The sequence below is a fragment of the Leuresthes tenuis genome, unplaced genomic scaffold, assembly GCF_036924035.1.
Source record: "Leuresthes tenuis unplaced genomic scaffold, fLeuTen1.0.hap1 SCAF_56, whole genome shotgun sequence".
NCBI classification, from domain to species: Eukaryota; Metazoa; Chordata; class Actinopteri; order Atheriniformes; family Atherinopsidae; genus Leuresthes; species Leuresthes tenuis.
The window spans coordinates 44,672-50,671 of record NW_027325410.1 but is presented as its reverse complement, the minus strand read 5'-3'; the positions used below and the strand labels follow the sequence as shown (position 1 = coordinate 50,671).

General features: G+C 44.5%; 1 non-coding gene across 1 annotated transcript; it reads left to right on the top strand.

Moving 5' to 3' along the window:
* The first annotated feature begins 313 nt into the window (after positions 1 to 313).
* On the top strand, positions 314 to 504 carry LOC140285763 (U2 spliceosomal RNA). Its single transcript, XR_011910727.1, has one exon. It is a non-coding gene; the product is annotated as a U2 spliceosomal RNA (small nuclear RNA).
* Positions 505 to 6,000: the final 5,496 nt, after the last annotated feature.

Here is a 6,000-nt window from a genome sequence, read left to right as displayed (position 1 = left end):
TTACCTTTGCGGATGAAGCCCTTTCTGTCTGTGCAAAAGAAATCTTGTTACTGTGCAGAGTGACTTCTCTGAGTAGAGTCGCCTTACTTGTTGCGACTGTGCCAATGTTCGAAGCTGGAGTGCAAAGTTGTTGCTTGAATGGTGCTCGCTGGAGCGTGCGGTAGTGTAAAGTTATACCATTTAAAAGGGCTGAAGAGTGCTCAGTGCAGCGGGTGGGCCGAGGTGCAAAGTGACAATATGGCCATAAAAAGAACACCGCTACAAGTGCGCATTGTGCCAGGAAGGGCCCTCGGACGTGAACCAGTGGACAGTTATCGCTTCTCGGCCTTTTGGCTAAGATCAAGTGTAGTATCTGTTCTTATCAGTTTAATGTCTGATGTGTCCTCTATGCGAGGACTACATATTAAATGGATTTGTATCAATAGGAGTTGAAAAAGGAGCTTGCTCCGTTCACTCCAAGCATCGACCCGGTACTGTAGTGCCCCTGGGAACGGTGCGCTCTCCTCTGCTCTTGTGAAAAAGCAAACAGCGGTGCAGGATGGAAGTTTCAGGGAGCCCAAGATGAAACTTTCTTTTAGTCTGCTGAGAAAAGAGAGTGAATGCGAAGTAGACTTTAACACGGCTCTGGGAGCGAGCCGAGTGCGGGCTAACCAGGAGAATTGCTTGAAAGAAACGCGACACCGAATGAGCGGTCAGAACAAAGCCTCAATACGGTGTTCCTGTGGTGTTTTTATAAAATGCGGTGAAAAAAAAGGTGTGAATGCCCCATAGAAAACTAAAAGGTGGAGCGGAAGTGTTCGGCTGCAAGAAGGTGTGAATGTCCGACTATATTTGGTGAAAAGCAGGTGAAGCAAGGTCTGAATGCCCAACCTTACATCATCAAAAGCGAGATCAGAGGTTTTTGGCTGCAAGAAGGCCATAGTTTGCCAAAAGTGGGTAAGGTGCGAATGACCGACTAAATATCAACAAAAGTGGGGGCGGAGGTCTTCGGATGCAAGTGGGTGTGAATATCCCACCATAGAAGTATGGTGGAGAGGAAGCTGTGAATGGCCGACCATAGTTTGCAAAAAGCGGGTGAGAAAAGGTGCGAATGTCCAACCATACATGATCAAAACAGGGAGCGGAGGTGTTTGGCTGCGACAAGGTGTGAATGTCCACCCATAATTAATGAAAAGCGGGCAACAAGTAGGTTCGAATGCCCAACCATACATCATCAAAAGCAGAAGTGGATGTGTTCGGCTACAAGAAGGTTTGAATGTCCGAGCATAGTTTGTAAAAAGCTGGTAAGAAAAGGTTCGAATGCCTGAACATACATCATCAAAAGCAGGACTGGATGTGTTCGGCTACAAGAAGGTTTGATTGTCCGACCATAGTTGGTAAAAAGTGGGTATGAAAAGGTTCGAATGCCCAAGTTCGGCTGAAAAAAACTGTGTTCGGCTGCAAAAAGGTGTGAATGTTTGACTAAAGTTTGTAAGACAAGGTTCGAATGCCTGACAATGTATGATCAAAAGCGGGAGCGGAGGTGTTCAGCTGCAAGAAGGTCTAAATGTCCATCATTAATTGCTAGAAAACATGAAAGAAAATTTTCGAAAATCAATCTGCACATGATCATAAGTGGGAGAGGAGGTGTTCAGCTGCAAGAAGGTGTGAATGTCCTACCATAATTGCTGAAAAATGTGTTAGAAACGGTAAGAATGCCGGACCATACATCATCAAAAGCTAGAGAGGTGGTGTTCGGCTGCAAGTAGGTGTGAATGTCTGACTAAAGTTCAAATATATTAACAAAAGCGGGAGGAGAGGTCTTCGGATGAGTGGTTGAGAATTTCCAACCATAATCTATAAAATGCGGTGAAAAAAAAGGTGTGATAGAAACCTAAAAGGTGGAGCGGAAGTGTTCGGCTGCAAGAAGGTGTGAATGTCCGTCTATAGTTGGTGAAAAGCAGGAAAAGCAAGGTCTGAATGCCCAATCTTACATCATCAAAAGCGAGATCAGAGGTGTTTGGCGGCAAGAAAACGGGTAAGGTGTGAACGACCGACTAAATATCAACAAAAGTGGGGGCGGAGGTCATCGGATGCAAGTGGGTGTGAATATCCCACCATACAAGTATGGTGGAGAGGAAGCTGTGAATGTCCGACCATGGTTTGTAAAACGCGGGTAAGACAAGGTGCGAATGTCCGACAATGTATGATCAAAAGAGGGAGCGGAGGTGTTCGGCTGCAAGGTCTGAATTTCCAACCATAATTTGTAAACACCGTTGAAGAAAAGCCTCGAAAGCCCGACTATACACCATCAAAAGCAGAAGTGGATGTGTTCGGCCACAAGAAGGTTTGAATGTCCGACCATAGTTTGTAAAAGGCGGGTAAGAAAAGGTTTGAATGCCCGAACATACACAATCAAAAGAGGGAGCGGAGGTGTTTCGCTGCAAGAAGGTGTGAATGTCCGAGCATAGTTTGTAAAAAGCGGGTAAGAAAAGGTTCGAATGCCCGAACATACACCATCAAAAGAGGGAGCGGAGGTGTTCCGCTGTAAGAAGGTGTGAATGTCCAACCATAGTTGGTAAAAAGCGGGTAAGAAAAAGGTTAAAATACCCGACTCTACACAATCAATAGCGGGAGCGGAGTTGTTCGGCTAAAAGAAGGTGTGAAAGTCCGACCATGGTTTGTAAAAAGCGGGTAAGAAAAGGTTCGAATGCAAAAATATACACCATCAAAAGCGGAAGCCGAGGTGTTCGGCTGCAAGTAGGTCTGAATGTCCACCCATAATTAATGAAAAGCGGGCAACAAGTAGGTTCGAATGCCCAACCATACATCAACAAAAGCAGGAGTGGATGTGTTTGGCTACAAGAAGGTTTGAATGTCCGAGCATAGTTTGTAAAAAGCGGGTAAGAAAAGGTGCGAATGCCCGACAATGTATGAACAAAAGAGGGAGTGGAGGTTTTCGGCTACAAGAAGGTTTGAATGTCCAACCATAGTTTGTAAAAAGCGGGTAAGAAAAGGTGCGAATGCCCGAAAATACACCATCAAAAGAGGGAGCGGAGGTGTTCCGCTGTAAGATGGTGCGAATGTCCGACCATAGTTGGTAAAAAGCGGGTAAGAAAAGGTTCGAATGCCCGAATATATACCATCATAAGCGGAAGCGGAGGTGTTCGGCTGCAAGAAGGTGTGAACGTCCGACCAAAGTTTGTAAAAAGCAGTTAAGAAAAGGTTCGAATATCCAACCAAACATAATCAAAAGTGGGAGCAGAGCTGTTCGACTGCAAGTAGGTGTGAATTTCCACCCATAATTCCTGAAAAATGGGTAAGAAAAGGTGCGAATGCCCAACCATACATCATCAAAAGAAGAAGTGGATGTGTTCTGCTACAAGAAGGTTTGAATGTCCGACCATAGCTTGTAAAAAGTGGGTAAGAAAAAGTTCGAATGCTCGAACATACACCATCAAAATTGGGAGCGGAGGTGTTCCGCTGTAAGACGGTGTGAATGTCCGACCATAATTGGTAAAAAGCGGGTAAGAAAAGGTTAAAATACCCGACTCTACACAATCAATAGCGGGAGCGGAGTTGTTCGGCTACAAGAAGGTGTGAAAGTCCGACCATGGTTTGTAAAACGCGGGTAAGACAAGGTGCGAATGCCCGACAATGTATGATCAAAAGAGGGAACGGAGGTGTTCGGCTGCAAGGTCTGAATTTCCAACCATAATTTGTAAACACCGTGAAGAAAAGCCTCGAAAGCCCGACTATACACCATCAAAAGCGGGAGCAGAGGTGTTCAGCTGCAAGAAGGTCTGAATGTCCACCAATAATTACTGAGAAATGGGTAAGAAAAGGTGTGAATGCCCAATTATACATCATCACAAGCAGAAGTGGATGTGTGCGGCCACAAGAAGGTTTGAATGTCCGACCATAGTTTGTAAAAGGCGGGTAAGAAAAGGTTTAAATGCCCGAACATACACAATCAAAAGAGGGAGCGGAAGTGTTTCGCTGCAAGAAGGTGTGAATGTCCGAGCATAGTTTGTAAAAAGTGGGTAAGAAAAGGTTCGAATGCCAGAACATACACCATCAAAAGAGGGAGCGGAGGTTTTCCGCTGTAAGAAGGTGTGAATGTCCGACCATAGTTGGTAAAAAGCGGGTAAGAAAAGGTTCGAATGCCCGAATATATACCATCAAAAGCGGAAACGGAGGTGTTCGGCTGCAAGAAGGTGTGAACGTCCGACCAAAGTTTGTAAAAAGCAGTTAAGAAAAGGTTCGAATATCCAACCAAACATAATCAAAAGTGGGAGCAGAGCTGTTCGACTGCAAGTAGGTGTGAATGTCCACCCATAATTCCTGAAAAATGGGTAAGAAAAGGTGCGAATGCCCAACCATACATCATCAAAGAAGAAGTGGATGTGTTCTGCTACAAGAAGGTTTGAAGGTCCGACCATAGTTTGTAAAAAGTGGGTAAGAAAAAGTTTGAATGCCCGAACATACACCATCAAAAGAGGGAGCGGAGGTGTTCGCTGTAAGACGGTGTGAAAGTCCGACCATAATTGGTAAAAAGCGGGTAAGAAAAGGTTAAAATACCCGACTCTACACAATCAATAGCGGGAGCGGAGTTGTTCGGCTACAAGAAGGTGTGAAAGTCCGACCATGGTTTGTAAACGCGGGTAAGACAAGGTGCGAATGCCCGACAATGTATGATCAAAAGAGGGAGCGGAGGTGTTCGGCTGCAAGGTCTGAATTTCCAACCAATAATTACTGAAAAATGGGTAATAAAAGGTGTGAATGCCCAACTATACATCATAAAAAGCAGAAGTGGATGTGTTCGGCCACAAGAAGGATTGAATGTCCGACCATAGTTTGTAAAAAGCGGGTAAGAAAAGGTTTGAATGCCCGAACATACACAATCAAAAGAGGGAGCGGAGGGGTTTCGCTGCAAGAAGGTGTGAATGTCCGAGCATAGTTTGTAAAAAGTGGGTAAGAAAAAGGTTCGAATGCCAAAATATACACCATCAAAAACGGAAGCCGAGGTGTTCGGCTGCAAGTAGGTGTGAATGTCAGATCATAATTTGCAAAAAGCTGATGAGAAAGGTGTGAATGACCGACAATAATTACTGAAAAATGTGTTAGAAAAGGTAAGAATGCCGGACTATTCATCATCAAAAGCAGAGAAGAGGTGTTCGGATGCAAGAAGCTGTGAATGTCCAGCCATAATTACTCAAAAACGGGTAAGAAAAGGTAGTATTGCCAGACCATAAATGATCAAAACAGGGAGCGGAGGTGTTCCGCTGTAAGAAGGTGTGAATGTCCGACCATAATTGGTAAAAAGCGGGTAAGAAAAGGTTAAAATACCCGACTGTACACAATCAATAGCGGGAGCGGAGTTGTTTGGCTACTAAAAGGTGTGAAAGTCCGACCATACATCCTCAAAAGCAGAACTGGATGTGTTCGGCTACAAGAAGGTTTGAATGTCCGACCATAGTTTGTAAAAAGCGGGTAAGAAAAGGTTCGAATGCCCAAACATACACCATCAAAAGAGGGAGTGGAGGTGTTCCGCCATAAGAAGGTGTGAATGTCCGACCGTAGTTGGTAAAAAGTTGGTAAGAAAAGGTTAAAATACCCGACTGCACACAATCAATAGCGGGAGCGAATGTGTTCGGCTACAAGAAGGTGTGAAAGTCCGACCATGTTTTGTAAAAAGCGGGTAAGAAAAGGTGCGAATGCCCGACAATGTATGATCAAAAGAGGGAGCGGAGGTTTTCGGCTAAAAGAAGGTCTGAATGTCCAACCATAATTTGTAAAAACCGGGGAAGAAAAGGCTTGAAAGCCCGACTATACACCATCAAAAGCGGGAGCAGAGGGGTTCAGCTGCAAGAAGGTCTGAATGTCCATCAATAATTGCTAGAAAACATGAAAGAAAATTTTCGAATATCAAACCGCACATGATCATAAGTGGGAGCGGAGGTGTTTAGCTGCAAGAAGGTGTGAATGTCCACCCATAATTCCTCAAAAATGGGTAAAAAA